The sequence below is a fragment of the Cyprinus carpio genome, unplaced genomic scaffold (assembly GCF_018340385.1).
Source record: "Cyprinus carpio isolate SPL01 unplaced genomic scaffold, ASM1834038v1 S000006494, whole genome shotgun sequence".
NCBI lineage: Eukaryota > Metazoa > Chordata > Actinopteri > Cypriniformes > Cyprinidae > Cyprinus > Cyprinus carpio.
In genome coordinates this window covers 238,345-254,931 of record NW_024879167.1, presented here as the reverse complement: position 1 = coordinate 254,931, position 16,587 = coordinate 238,345, and the positions used below count along the sequence as shown (strand labels likewise).

Here is a 16,587-nt window from a genome sequence, read left to right as displayed (position 1 = left end):
TATCCTGTGTTTCAGAGCTGCTCAAGCCATTTTCTCATCGCACTGTGAGAAATACAGATTGAATGGCAGCTCAAAACACTCAACCGCTGCATGAGCATATTATATATGGAAACTCCAGCTCTCAGCTGGATAAAACAACCCAATGTCGCACTAGTAAGGTTTTTGATAGATGACAATAGTAATCAAGGTAAAGACGATTACAGTGACACATACAAGAGTCGTACATTAAGTGCGCGTTTATCTATTATTTTTGATGCGCAACCAAACCTTGTAACATTATGTGCACTCTCGGCGCACTGATCACTAAAACAACATGTTTCTGCTTGAACACAGTTCAGTATATTGATGTAGTTTGTCAAAATTAATAAACAGTGAGTGTTTTTAAAATGGATGCTCACCAAAGTGTGTTTTGGAGAAATTTGTGAGGATCAGTGGTGTTTATGTACATTTGGGCATCAGTCGCTCCAAACACAGACACAATCCCTTGTTCTGAGAACTTTTTCATTACTGTTCACTAATAACGTTGAGCCACCTTCAGATTGCAGATTCTCCACACATGCAGAATGTTTCCATTTTTAATTTGTATTTTGGTTTGTTTAGTGATTCTGAATAGGGCTGTATAGTAGTTAATATGCAGTCCTTTGGCACCTCCCTGTTGTCTTGTTTTGGTTTGTGGCAGGTTAACTTGTGCTTATTTGTTTAAGTTACTTTATAATTGAGCTTTAAGTACTTTTAAGTTGTAATGAATTCCTGCAGTGACATTTTTGCAAAGAATGCAAAAAAAGAACACTGAATATTTAAATCTATCTTGAATTTGTTTTGTTTAAAAGTAATTAAATGGAATTGAAAAGTAATAACACATGAGAATACAAAGGTTTTTGTGAATAGAAAAGGTTGGGGGTTGGGGGGTGCTTGCAGTATTGATTCGGAGAGGAGGGGGGGCCTCGGAGTAAATGAGGTTGAGAACCACTGCCCTATGTTATAGGGAAAAAATATCACCACAGAGATGGCAATATCTAAAATCCTTAGCCATGTGGGGACATTTTTGGTTCCTATGAGGAAGCAAGCTTATAAATAATACTGAAAGAAATTTTTTGAAAATCTAAAAATGTAGAAGTTTTCTGTGAGGCGTAGGTTTAAGTGTATGGCTTGGGTAGGGCCACAGAAAATACAGTATGTACAGTATAAAAAACCATTACGCCAATGGAATGTCCCATAAAACATGGAAAACCCAACATGTGTGTGTGTGTGTGTGTGTGTGTGTCTCTATGTATGTGCTTGTGTAAGGAAGAGAGCCAGCAGGAGAAAAGAACCGTCCATACCATACATTTTATAAATAGTGCATGCTATATATGTATATCCTATTTTTTTCATATTCATTTGCTTGATTAAAGTCAACATAATCTGTTAGAGTGATGTGTAACAGTAATGTGCTCAAGATCTGCCTATAATTACTTTAGCTTTGCAGTTATTGAAAAATGAACGCTCTAGAACATCATTCAGCCAATCAGAATCAAACATTCGTGAGTGCTGTGGATAATTATAATTAAACAGTTTGCACAATAATACACAATAAATAATAAAACTACAATTACTGTAGTTTACCTGCATATTTTTCCTGCTCTGATCTGATTTAGTCATATTTATTAGACCATTGTGGTGGTAATACATTAGTTTGAACAACAAAGTTGATTTTAATTCATGTTTACTCTCTGTAGACTTTCAAACTGCAGTAATCACCGAAAAAGGTTATAAAGCTCTGGCTTCAGCTCTGAGATCAAACCCATTCACCACCTGATAGAGCTGGATCTCACAGGAAATGATCCTGGACAATGCAGGAGTGAAGGAGCTCAATGATTTACTACAGGATCCAAACTATCCACTAAAGGCACTAAGGTGAGACATGATTAATGCAGATTATATACACAGATAAATTACGGAAAGTTATTTCAGTAAAACAATATGTGGCACAATCTGTTGTTGTGTCAAAGTTATTTTCAAGATAAAAGTCATGTAAAATGGTTTTCATCAACACCAACTGAGAGCTATATATATCTATATATATATATATATATATATATATATATAGCTAATGTGTTTTATATACAGTATAAATAAAACACATTAGTGCTGTCAAGCGATCCAAAATAAAAAGTTTTTGTTTACATAATATATGTATGTGTACGTAAGTATATTATTATTACCTGAATAAACAAATACAAATCGCAGTTTAAACATGCAAACAGAAAAAGATGTGAAAGAGCCTTATTCAGCACCCCGCGCGAACAGGTGTGCACAGAGAGACGCAGAGAGACGTGCCTCAAAGCACTTTAACACCGAATTTGCCTCTTCTTATTCTTGTACTGACAAATACATACAAAATTATATCAAATATTTTCAGGTTTATGAAGTGTTTCAACTTTGCTTCAAATGTTGATGAACACATTCATTTTTATACGCTTTGAATTATCACTCGGCAGAGCTGGGTAGATTACTTACAAATTGTAATCTGTAAACTGATTTCAAATTACATGACAAAAACTGTAGTTAGTAACCGTAATTCATTACATTACACATTTAAAGTATACAGTATAATCAGACTACATTTTGAATACTTTTAGATTACTTTTGACCTATCTTATCATATTGATTTAAATAATATAATCTTATCATATTCATTCATGTCATAGAAATCATATTGATATAAAAATACAAAGATTAAGAAAATATCAGCCATTCATTGAAAATCAATAGCCATAAAGTGCATTGAAACATTGCATTACATCAAGGTTTTCCAAACTGGGGTTGGTAAGGGGTACTGTGCAAGCCCGGACTGGCTAATCGGTAGAGAACAGGGAGGATTCCCGGTGGGCCGGTCTGATTTTTTGGCCACTAGAGCCGGTGCTGTCATGCCACTGGGGTTGAAATATGGATGCCTGTATTTAAGACATCAAAGAAGCATCCCGTATCAAAACTATAACGTAATCTGCAGTCTCCATATGGCCACCAGACCATATGAATAAAAAATTCTTAATGGATAATTAATCATTCTTTTTTGTGCAAATTATTGGTTGTATTTGTGAACGTAGCCATTAGAGGAAGGCAGCAAGGCAGAAAAAACATTCAGTCTGTCTACCCGAGGGAATTTCTTTCACTATTATAAGTTAACGCTGTTAAAATAGAGAGAGAGAGAGAGAGAGAGGAGAGAGAGAGAGAAAAATGTAAAAAATGTAGCTTACTTCTAGCTTAGGCTATTCTTAAACTTAGACCTCATTATATTGAAATATAAATCCAAGCACCAGAAGCAGCCCACGCTCTCAAATTTTTTTCTTGCTTAAAAAATGCTTTTACTGACTGACATTTCATAGACATTCAGTTTTTATGCTTTATATTTCATGCCATTTGTATGTATGTAATTTCAGAGTTTTTTCACCTCCTGAATTACTACACTACTGCAGTCACTATTCTATAATTGTAACATTTACTCAGGCCGATTAAATTTTTTTATAACATTAAAATTTTTTTTTAGAATAACTGTACATAAATAGGTTAAGCAAAACAAATGTGCTATTTTTTGAGAACTTTTTTAACTATACATCATGGAACAGTACAAATATTTTGAATGTCCCTTATTCTGTCCCTTAATTTTCTTATAATTAATCACAATTGTCTCTTATTTTACATTTCTGAAGTTAATTGGCAATTATCTGTTGACCTCCCCAGACAGTGACTGGCATGTTGCTCGGAAGATAAAAAAAAAATGTTGTTGGAGATATGTGAGCAATAAATTAGAGGTAAAAAATAGATAATGAGAAAGTGCAAAGACAGTGCTGAAAAAGGTCAGTGTGTATATATATATTATATATATATACTATATATATATATATATATATATATATATATATAAACCCCGAAAGCTCTAGAGAAATGCAATGAATTACAAGGCAGTAGAGAACAGTGCACTAATGCAGACTTTTATACACTGGTTTAATTACATTATTTTAATAGCTCCGTCGTGAACTAAAGTGGGCTGGTCTAAAGGCCTTTCTACATTGAGCATGAAAAAGCTAAATGAATATCGGCAATGACACGCTGGAATAAAAACCTCAGATTTCTATGGATGCTTCCACATAGACTGTGATCACCGAAAATGCAAATTTTTTTTTCAACCTCTCTGACGTATCTTTTCAGTTTTGCAAAGCTAAAAACACGGGCCATAAAATAAGATTAGGATCACGTGACCGGAGCAGCTGCTGTTGCGCAAATGGTTGAGAATGGTGGCACTGTTTGTTGAAAACCAGTGTAAACAAACAAAGAAGAAGAGTAACAAAATACAATAGAACCCTTTATAATCAGTCATGCTGTCTACACTGGATGCGGCGCGACACGACAAATCCCTGACAGCAAACTAATGCCCTTGTTCTATTTATAACATACTGACACAAACAGGGGCATCAATTTCATCTAACAGTTGGGGGGACAATTAACATAACATTTCTTAAGAGCGATTTTTGAAGGGGCACATACAGCTAAAATTGTACTTGTAAGGATATGGATACACAGAGGAAAGCCTTACTACTATTAGAGCAGCAGTGAGACCATGCCAAATAAGACAATGTCAAGCTGTTGTGGTCGCGCAGCGACAGCGCTCGTGTCCGTTGTAGACATTACTCTCCATCATAGTGTTGCCAAGTCTGCGGTTTTTATGTGGAATTGTGCTACTATATCCCTTTTGACACAGGTTGTTTTTCATGTCAGTGGGTTGAAGCGACCCAATTAACATGTATTTTTGTCAGTGAATGCGATTTTTACCCTGGGGAACCCCTTCGAAAACGCCATTAGTTTTGGGTACCAATTGGGAGGGTTTTGTTGTAAAAAACCTGGCAACCCTTTCCATCAAGCAGGTAATGTTTGTATTGCTAACATAGCGACTCATTGAAAAATGCATTGGCATCATCTGTATTAAAATAGAAAATAATCACTTCATCTGATGCTTAAGTGAATAAAACAGCCTTGACAGCCTTGGAGTTCAACAACTATTGACTTTGTTCTCTCTCACTGGACTTGTGTGTGTGTGTGTGTGTGGGTGTGTAGAGGTGATGTAAAAGAGGAAAGCAAGCATTTTGGACCAAAGCACTATGAGGCAAGGGAGGGGGGGACTCAAAATGTTTCTAAACTTAAAACTCATCGTTGCCCCGTTTGTGGTCCTTTTACTACTTACACAATTATTTTAAAGTATAAAAAAAATGTTATTTACAATACACAGACTGGTTTTTAATAATATTTTTAGTGGAGACAACATTCAGATAGGGGTGGTCCTGCCCATGGTCACAAAGTTCAAATGATTTGCATTTGCAGCCAGTGTAGATATGATGTGACAGCAAAAACAAGGCGAGTGTGAAGAAAAGAAACGTGGATACAGAAAAAAAGATGATTCAAATGTGAATGAACTGAAGAGTTTTTAGTGTACGAGTGACTGATACCATCTTTGTTATGGATAGGGAATGGGCGATATATTGCATGTGATTGTCACGTGCATCTCGTCAGTAAAGCTGGTTTTCCTGATTAGCGGTAAATCTCCATCACACCTGCTTTCAGATTGAATGGCATTTAATAGACAGAGCCGTAGATCACTGACAAGCTACGCAATATCGTGTTTATTATCGAAGACTGATAAAAAAAAAACATGTTGTTTTGCAGTGAGTTCATAGTTTGATTTAATTTATTTTCAAGATCTGTTGCTTTCACTATAAAAATCACGGAAAATAATCTTCAAACTCACATTAGACACTTTTAACACTGAATAAAGCACATAATCATTACCTGAGATTATCACAGAGTGTAAGCCGCCTGAGTACTGCTCAGAATTGACAAAATGGCGATATGCTGATTTGGAGAGACACAGAGGAAAGGAATGTTAAATAAAGTCAATATTTTTGTTGTCTTTGTGTACAAAAAGTATTGTTGTCACTTCATAATGTTACGGTTGAATAACTGATGGCAGATGTACTATTCTGACGATGCTTTTCATACTTTCCTATACATTGTTATTTATGTATAGGAAAGGAGTATGTGAATAATGACAAAATTTTCATTTTGGGATGGAGTATCCCTTTAAGTGTCAATTTTTTCAAAATTGAGATTTCTAGGTCACATGAAAGCTGAATAAATAAGCTTTCCATTGATGCATGGTTTGTTAGGAAAGGACAATATATAGTCGAGATAGAACTATTTGAATATCTGGAATCTGAGGGCACAAAAAAAAATATCTACATATTGAGAAAATAGCCTTTAAAATTATCCAAATTAAGTTTTTAGCAATGTATGATGCTAATCAAAAATTGAGTTTTGACATTTACGGTAAGAAATCGATAGCCTTGTGGGCAGTGCTGACATATATCACTGTTGCGCTACGGGCATCCCGAGTTCAAATTTGAGGATGTCCAAATTAAGTTTTGATAGATTTATGTCTATTGCTACAAATATACCCCAGCGACTTAAGTCAGTGGCCCTTGGCTTGGTATTGTCGGCAGAATTTAGCCCTCTGCGAGAACTAATTGAGGAAGCCTGGTCTAGATCTTCTGTATTAAAAAAAATAGAGTGAAAAATTTTTCTGCACATGAAATATGAAAGCAAATAGACATGATTATGATGATATATTTTCTGTATGAGTTTTGTATGCAGTTCATGGTATTTTTATAGCAATAAAGGATGTTTATGACAAATATTAGCAGTTTAGCATCATTAAACATACAAAGAGTGCATTTGTCTGCTTATTATAGAATCAAAATCAACTATAGATCACAATCAGAAGTTATTACAAGCACTCGATGATGGTGTAAAGTGGGTAAGCAAATACATTAATAATTACATACATTTTCAAATGTAGCTTGATGCTAATTGTACTTCTAATTATATTTTAGGATGTAGCCTTTTCTTGTAAGCATTATACTGTAGATAGTTTGTGTGTCTGGTGCAGAACCAAACTTTATTTTAATTTATCTTAATGTTAAATCATTTAGCACTCTGTGTGAGAAACACCGTTCGTCTGCGATTCGCATCACGCTCAGTGTGGAAATGCCTTAATGCATGAAACTCCAGGGCTGAAAATGAGTCCCACTCCGGCCCTGCTGGGCTTCGTAAAGGAACTGCAGGGGGTTTGTGAGTTTAATGGAAAGCTAAGAATGAATTATAAATCATAAAAATGTCAAATTAAAATAACAGAAATCAAATTAAATTGGGAATTTCATTTGTTTACCTGCATGTCATGTGACCATTTAACCAAGGTCAGAGAACCATAAACATGCAAATGTGATACTTAATTATAAAATATTTATTTTAAAATCTCAGGGGTACTTCAAGCAAATACATTAGGTGAAAGAGGTTCAGGTGACAAAGTTTGAGAATACCTGCATTGCATGTAAATAATAAATGATGTGAATTTGTGCATTTTAACGTTTAAGACAAAAGCCTTCCAAAGACATTGTAATAGGTGATGAAATAACTATAGTTCAAATAAACATTACTGTGTTCATAAGTAGCTGATGTAATTTTGAAATGTTGAGAAAATGCTTTTTAAATTTGAAATGATTTTTGTAAATCTAGTGGTCAAATGCTGTCTTGCCATAATACTGTCTTTAGAAGGCTTTTGTTTTCCAAACATTAAAATGCACAAATTCATGAATTCACAAACTTTTTTTCCTCATCTGATCATCTTTCACCTGATATATTTACTTGAAGTACCCCTGAGATTTTAAAATAAATATTTTAATAATTAAGTATCACATTTGCATGTTCACGGTTCTCTGACATACAAGTAAACAAATAAAATGTTTCTTTTTTTTTTCCTTCTTTTTTTGTGCACATTTTATTTTGATGGATTTTAAAATTATTTATTTGTAAATATATATTTTACATTATTATTATTATTATTATTATTATTATTATTATTATTATTATTATTATTATTAGCTTTTCATTATTATACAAAATCCCCTGCAGTTTTTTCACAAACCCCAGTTTGGGAAACCTTGACATAATTCATGTTGCTAATAACAATGAATGGAATATATTTTCTAACTCATTTGTATTTTTATATTAATATGGTACAAGTGTATTCTATTTAAATCAATGTGATAAATGCATTAGGTAAAAAAAAAAAAAAAATCTAAAAGTAGTTTTTCATTACATGAAATTTAGTAAAGAACTGAATTTATTTCCTGCTTCATGTTCTCTCTTCTGTAGGTTTTTGCGTCCTGCTGCAGATGAAGCCTGTCAGTATGTGACTGGAATTGTGGGTAAAAACCCATTACTGCAGAGAGAGCTGAATCTGAGTGAACATGAACTAGGAGACACACGAGTGAATCAGATCGCTGCTTTACTGCAGGATAAACACTGTACACTCAACACTCTGACGTGAGTATTCAACATCATTTGACATGTTACTTGACTGATAGTAATGTTATGCTAAATAAGTGATAGATTAAGAAAAAAACAACTGCCCTATCAACACATGAGATGTCTTTCCTAGCAAAGTTATTAAAAATAACTTCATATGGTTAATTTTGTGTATGTTAAATTTAATGCACATGTTGATTTCTCTTATTTTCGAATGTTTGATTGCTGCACATGATCATGTTTACTGATCGCTGGTATGTAACTGTGAGAACACAACTGTTCATAACTGCTTTCATTTTAATGTTAGCATTTTACAAAATTAATGTCTAATTTCTGAGCAGCTTAAACTGTACTCTATAAAAGTGTGACAAGGGCATTTGTGATCTGTTTTGATCCCCAAATTTCCTGATCAGTGCAGGGCTTATTAGTTAGTGCTGAATTTAATATTAAGATTAATAAATGCTCTATTTTTAAAACATTTAGTAATAATTTTTGATTTGTTCTAAAAAAATTACAAATGTGACGTTAAAATGATGAATTACTGTCAGACACAGTGGGCCTTGTTGAATCACCAGGGGCCCCTAGAATCGTCCCCACCTTTCTCCATACTAGTGAAGGTCCTGGTCAGACATGACATAAAAATCCTTCTAAACCATTATCACAAATCTGACCTATTGTCTTTTCTCTTTCTGTCTTCAGTCTGTATAGATGCAGTATTACAGAGAAACAATGTTTCATTCTGCCTTCAGCTCTGAAATCAAACCCATCACACCTCAGAGAGCTGGACCTCAGTGGAAATAAAATAAAAAACACCCAGGAGTGAATCACTTATGTGACGTACTGAAGATTTCACACTGAAACTGGAGAGATTGGAGAGATTGAGAGGTCAGTAAAGGTCCCGAAATACTTCAAATAATGTTTGTTTTTGTTCTTCGTTTGGGGGCAAAAAGAATTTCGAAAAGGCTGAGCGACGGTTATACTGTTTCCAACACCCCTGCGCTGCTGGAGGCGGGGGGTGTACATTAATGTAAACTTGTGTCGCGACGCTCGCGCTTATCCCCTAAACAAAACAACAATGAAATTAAGAAGTGTAGGCAATCTTGGTGTGAGACGGGCCCCAATGGTCAGCATATTATAGACAAAAGATTAATGATTAGCAGCAGTTCACATATGTACATTTGTAATAATAATAATATTAATAAAAAAATACATTATTTAAAAAATTGCTTTCTCTGCTGTGAAGTCAAGACATCTGTAAATATCATTCAAAGATGAATATGCGACAAAACTACAGAATGACACATTTTATTATCAGGTCTTTCGAGACACGTTTTACCAAATTAAAAGGACAGCACTTTTAGAGTTCATCCCACCATTTGATGTGAGCTTAAGTATTGGAACAGTTGAATTTAGGGCAGATGTAAAAGATTAAAAGCTAATATATAGTTGCAGATCCCTTGTATGCAATCAGAAGAGTGAGTCTGCAACCCATAGACATCACCAGACTCTTGGTCTTATGCTTTGAAATGCTTTTCCCCAGCCTTTAATGCAGCCAATTCCAATTGTTGCTTGTTTTGGGGAGTTTCTGTCTTTAGTCTCCTCTTCAGCTGGTGAAATTAATATTCAATTGGATTTAAATCTGGAGATTGATTTAGGCAATCTAAGACTTTACATTTCTTTGCCCTGATAAAGTCCTTGACTGAACTGGCAGGGTGTTTTGGTTCATTGTCCTGATCCTGATGAAGTGCTTTCTAATGAGTTTGGTTGCATTTTCTTGAATATTGGTAGCCAAGATGATTTTGTACCCTTCCAAATTCATTCTGCTACTGCTATCATACATTAAGTCATCATTAAATTGAAGAGGTCCCGTTCTAGAGACAGCCATGCATGCCCATGCCATGACACCACCTCCACCAAGCTTTACAAATGAGGTTGTATGGTAAGGATCATTTGCAGTTCCCTTTTTTTCTCCACACTTTTTGCTTTCCAATCACTTAGATAAAGGTTAATCTTTGTCTCATCGGTCCATCAACTCAGTTCCAAAACTCTACTGGCTCACATTTGTGAAGAATCTTGCCTTTCTATTTTTGGTGCTGATCAGAGGTTTGCATCTTGCTGTGTATCTTCTGTAATTCTGTGTGAAATTCTCCTGCGGACTGTAGATTGTCAGAGCATCACCCCAGCGTTCTGGTGATTGTTGGTGATTTTACAGACATGTATTTTAGGGTTCATTTTCACAGCTTTTATGATTTGTCTGTCATCAACTACTGTTGTTTTTCTCAGCCGATCAGGTCGCCGTTGCTTGCTGATGTTGCTGGTAGTTTCCAAATTCTTGATTTCTCTATGCCCTTTGTTTTTCCTATAGTTCTAATGGACTTCCTCTTTTCTTTTAGCATCCAAATTGCAGGTCAGTAAAGGCTCGGAATACTTCAAATGAAGTTCGTTTTGGGGCAAAAAGAAGTTTGAAAAGGCTGAGCATGGTATATACTGTTCCCAAACTTTACAAACACCCCCTCCACTGCTGGAGGCGGGGTGTAGATTAATGTAAACAAACGCTCCCGTGTATGCCCTAAACACAAAAACAATGAAATGATGAAGTGTAGGCAATCTAGGTGTGAGACAGGCCCCAATGATCAGAATATTAAAGACAAAAGAATGATTAGAAGCAGTTCAGAGTCAAGTATCATGTTTGCAATACAAAGTAACCATACCATTTTCCATAATCAATCCTTTATGGGAAGTGTGAATGGCTCATAGGCTGTTTCTCAATTCCAAGAACGCAAAGAACGGACTTGTGTTCTCGTGGAGACCGGTCTTGCTAAGCTTCCTTGGAAGAACGAACTCGGAAGGACGCGAGAACACTCTTATGAGTATTGAGATGTGCTGCGTTCTTGCTTAACTGACCGCATAGTCACAGCATAAGCAGTGGCCAATGAACCATAAATATAATATAAGATTACAAACAAATGTCTTAACTTATTCAAACATTTTATACTATTATAGATATTATTTACATATAATTGTATAACGTTTTATTTTACAGTGTTATATGTTTAACTATGACTATGTTAAGATGCCAGTAAAAATACTGCAGACTTTCTCCAGGTCTCATATCTTTATTAAAATTAAGTAAAACAAAACGCTAAATGTTTACTTTTCAAGAGCCGTCAAACATTTGCGAGAGCGAGTTTAAAGCTTGCAGGCTTCCGTACACCGGCCGCGCGCAGCGTCTTCTGTGATTTCTAACGGCTCGATTCTATCAAGTCTGCACTCGATGCATCCTCGATATCAAGAACACATCCGGGCACTTCCATGCGTCCTCTGTACTTGCGTTCTTGAGAATTGGAATTGAAACTTCGACGGTTAATGATGACGTTAAAGCGAGAACACAAGGACGCAAGATCGCTAAAGAACGGATATTGAGAAACAGCCATAGTCTGAAAATTTTAGCATGATGTGGAAAAAAAATATTGGAGTCAGTTTTTTACTTTATTTTATTAGTGTTAATTTATTTTATTAAACTGGAAAAATTGTTACAGCTTTTTATATTTTATGTGGTGTCATGATTTTTGATAAAAACAAAGGTTTATTATTGTATGTTCGTTAAATTATTGTATACCCTTTAAATTCGCCTATGGAAAGAACAAAAACAGCAGCAGCAGCAGCATGGTGTAACATTTATTTGAAATGTATTTGGTACTTGCTACCTTATATCTTTACTCTTTCCTTTCATTCTTTTCATGGCTTTGGAAAACTTGTCTTGGATGTTTCTCTCCGTCACTTTTTTGTATAACTCCAGGTCGTCGACACCAAGCTACATTGCAATTTCTTTGAATCTTTAAAGTCTGTCCGCGATCTCTCCACATCTCTCCACAAGCTTTGTTACAGGTCTGCTATTCGACACTCCAGTGTATTCATGTAGCTAGTGTTTGTGCCAGCTCAACCTCCTGTCGGACCTCCATGGAATGAGAAACGAACCGGGGAAAAAATATTGCACATCAAAGAAGGTGGAGTTTCAAAACACCCACCGATTGCGCAACCTCCACGGACAAATGGAAACTCAAGGGTGTTTTTAGAAGCCAAAACGAACTTTCCTAGAGTTTGGGAAAATGGAAGCTAATTAATTTTTAGGAGTGGAGAAATGGTTTGTTTAGAATTTTTAGGAGCCAAGACAAACTTTGGTTCGAAGTTTGTTTGTTCTTCAATTTCGTTTGAAGTATATTGGGGCCTTAACATTCACATACAAGAGTCAAAATGCTTAAAATCACTTCAGCAGTTTAAAACCAAAACACTCAATATCTCACAAGGACCCTGAATTCACATTATATTTGTGAAAAAAAAGAAAAAAAAAAAACTTTAAATTAGTGATCTGTCTTGTGATGGGGTGAAATAGATTTTTTTTTATTTGTTTGTTTATTTAACAGGGACAATACATTAGGCATTGTTACACAGAGACAAACGATGCCGTGTACATAGGGCATATAGCGTAAAGCTAGTTTGCAGCCCTCTTTCCTGGTTAGGCTTTTACATAAAATCAAAAAACAACCAAATAAAAAACAAGCACAATCATCACCAGAAAAAAAAAAAAACAGCTACACTTTTAGTATATACATTTTATTTGTCCCATTTCTTCCAATGTAGGTTAAGATACTGTGATGTGACAGATGAAGGTTGTTCTGCTCTGACTTCAGCTCTGAAATCAAACCCATCACACCTGAGAGAACTGGACCTGAGCAGGAATCAAATAAAAAACACAGGAGTGTGAATCAATTATCTAATGTATTGAAGGATTTACTCTGTAAACTAGAGAGATTGAGGTGAGAAATATTCACATACAAGACTCTAAATGCTTAAAACTACTTTAACAGTTTAAATCAAGACATTTTTATACTTTATATCTCATAAAGACTCTGAGTACACATTACGTTTAATATATATATATATATATATATATATATATATATATATATATATATATATATATATATATATATATATATATAAAATAAGCCATGTATCTTCTTTTGTACTCTCTGTTTCTCTGAATGTAGGTTCAGTGACTGTTATATGACAGATGAAGGTTGTTCTGCTGTGACTTCAGCTCTGGAATCAAACCCATCACACCTGAGAGAACTGAACCTGAGGGGGAATGAACTAGGAGACTCTGGAGTGAAAAACCTCAGTTATCTACTGATGAAACCACAATTCAAGATGGAGAAACTACAGTAAGTGACATTATACTGTACAGCAGTTACATTGTGATTAAAGATTACTGTCTTTTTTTAAACAACAGTTACATTGTTTATACTGTAGTATTGTACCCTCTAAAATTTCTTACAGTTAAATTTAGGTGACTAACTACTAAATAATGCATTTAAAATATTTGATAAAATGTAAAAATTTTTGTTGTTCTGTTGTAATCTTATGAGTTTCACATCTGCTGCTACAATAAACAAAACAGACAAAAAAATAATTAAAAAAAATAGGAAATGAAAAAAGCAGAAAGAAGAAACGATAGCTTCCAGCCCACAGAATTAGTGTGACACAGTTAAAAAACACACTATGGGAACTACAGGCTAAATTACTACTGTAGCTCTTTGATAAGATTGACTCAGATCTATGATGTCTTTGTCTTTTCTCTTTTGGTCTTCAGTCTGTATAGATGCAGTATTACAAAAAGAAACAGTGTCTCATCCTGACTTCAGCTCTGAAATCAAACCCATCACACCTGAGAGAACTGGACCTGAGTGTGAATCAAATAAAAAACACAGGAGTGAATCACTTATGTGACGTACTGAAGGATACACACTGTAAACTGAAGAGATTGAGGTCAGGAACATTCTCATTCAAGAAAGAAAATGTGTTTTGGTATTTGCATTAAACTATATGAAGATTGTATTTCTTTTATCTCAATGTAGGTTAAGGTGCTGTTTTATGACAGTTGAAGGTTGTTCTGCTCTGACTTCAGCTCTGAAATCAAACCCATCACATCTGAGAGAACTGAACCTGAGCTGGAATGAACTAGGAGATTCTGGAGTGAAAAACCTTAGTGATCTGCTGATGAACCCACAATGCAAACTGAAGAAACTGGAGTTAGTCTCATTCTACTGTGTAGCATTTACAGTGTAATTAAATGTTAGTGTTTTAAGTAAACAGAATCCAAGTCACATCATTTATAGTACTGCATCTTATGTTTTTTTATTTTAATTATTTCTTCTCCATATGAAGAAAGATTCATAAATACTATTAGTTAATGGTTTTGTATCTGTATTTGTAAAAGTTTCATATGCTGAAATCTGAAAAAAAAATATTTGCTGCAAAACAAGACAGCAGTGAGATCAGACAAAAAAAAAGTACTTAAAAGTACTTAACGCAATTTTGATTCTCTGTATGTATGTACTGTACATGTGGAAGAATTGACAATAAAGCAGACTTGACTTGACTTAATTCTGTATGTGTGTAATGTTTGACAATAAAGCAGACTTGACTTGACTTAAGCATATGAAACTCAACAATGGTGAAAATCAACAAAATAATTTTTATGTATGGTTGAATTTATATCTTAATCTAGACTCATAATTTTTTCTCTAAATGAAGATGTTCCAGAAATGGGTTCTAACTAGTGTCCTCAAAGTTATGCACCTGACTTGGTTTATCATTGTACAATTACTGTAGGTTTCTAGATGCTTGCTAGTGTTTTTAATGTATTAGTGACTGTATGGCATTTAGTCATGATGAATTTAACTCTTCTCTTTTTTCCTCAGTCTGTGTGGATGCAGAATCAGAGAGAAACAGTGTCTCATCCTGACTTCAGCTTTGAAATCAAACCCATCACACCTGAGAGAACTGGACCTGAGCGAAAATACACTAAGTGACTCAGGACTGAAAAACCTCAGTGATCTACTGATGAACCCACAATTCACGCTGGAGAACCTAGAGTTAGTATCATTGTACTATACAGCAGTTACAGTTTCATTGTTTATATTTGAAGACAACAGGAATTGTTAGCATTGTATTTTCACCATCTGAAGAAAGATTCAGAAATACTAATAGTCAACTGGTTATTTGTGTCAGTAAAATGAGCACAATTATTTAATTTTTTTCTATATTTAAACTCCAATTTTAAATTCATTATGTAAGTTTTTTTGTTTGGTTTTGTTTTTTGTTTTCAATTGGTTCTTTGGTCGTTCCTGTGTCTTAATCTACTCTTCAAACAAAAACTCACACATTTTCTGTTTGTCTTAGCGAAGACGCTCCAAACTTGAAATGTACCTAGTATCCTCAAATCCTAGTTTTGTTTTGGTTTATGGTTATACAATTATATGTAGGTTCCAGTTGTTTGTTAATCTAATATTTAGTGTATGGCATTTAGTCATGATGAATTTAACTCACATGAACTTAACATATTATCTGAGACATTGTCTTTTCTCTTTCTGTCTTCAGTCTGTGTTTTATGCAGTATTACAGAGAAACAGTGTCTCCATCCTGACTTCAGCTCTGAAATCAAACCCATCACACCTGAGAGAACTGAACCTCACTGGAAATAAAATAAAAAACACAGAGTGAATCAATTATGTGACGTATTGAGGGATTCACACTGTAAACTGGAGAGACTGAGGTCACTAACATTAACATACAAGAAGAAAAATGCTTAAAATCACAGTCCGAGTTCATATTAAATTTGTTTACAATTATTTTATTATAATGATTTGTTTTGATCATGTTTTTCTGTATTTTTAGTCTAAATGACTGTGGCATTACAGATGTTTCTGCTTTAACTCAGTCTTTGACAAACATATAAAAGCACTGCAGTTTCTAAAAGAGCTTGATCTGAGATTACAATGTGATTGGAGACTCAAAGCAGGAGCTCACTGATGTGCTACGAGACTCAAACTGTAACCTGAGGTGAGTAAACAGTTCTCTGTTGTACTACTAAAGAGAGCTTCCTTTAACTTTGAAACATGGGAAATTTTTCAAATATACATGGAAAGCAGTTCTCATACATTTTTATTGCAATCTGTTTGTTTCAGAACAGAATAATCAATTAAAAAAGTTTTCAATCAATTAAAAAAGTCAATTGAAAATTATTATTAATATTATTAATATGCTGCCTATGTTCCATTTGAACTAAGATTACAATTTTAACAAATAATGTGCATGAGTTTCAGATGAATCTACAGGTTTAAATAT

At 34.5% G+C, this 16,587-nt stretch overlaps 1 pseudogene; it reads left to right on the top strand.

Annotated features, from left to right (window-relative positions):
- LOC122143737 overlaps positions 1-16,306 on the top strand; it is a 54,829-nt pseudogene extending 38,523 nt beyond the window's left edge.
- Positions 16,307-16,587: the final 281 nt, after the last annotated feature.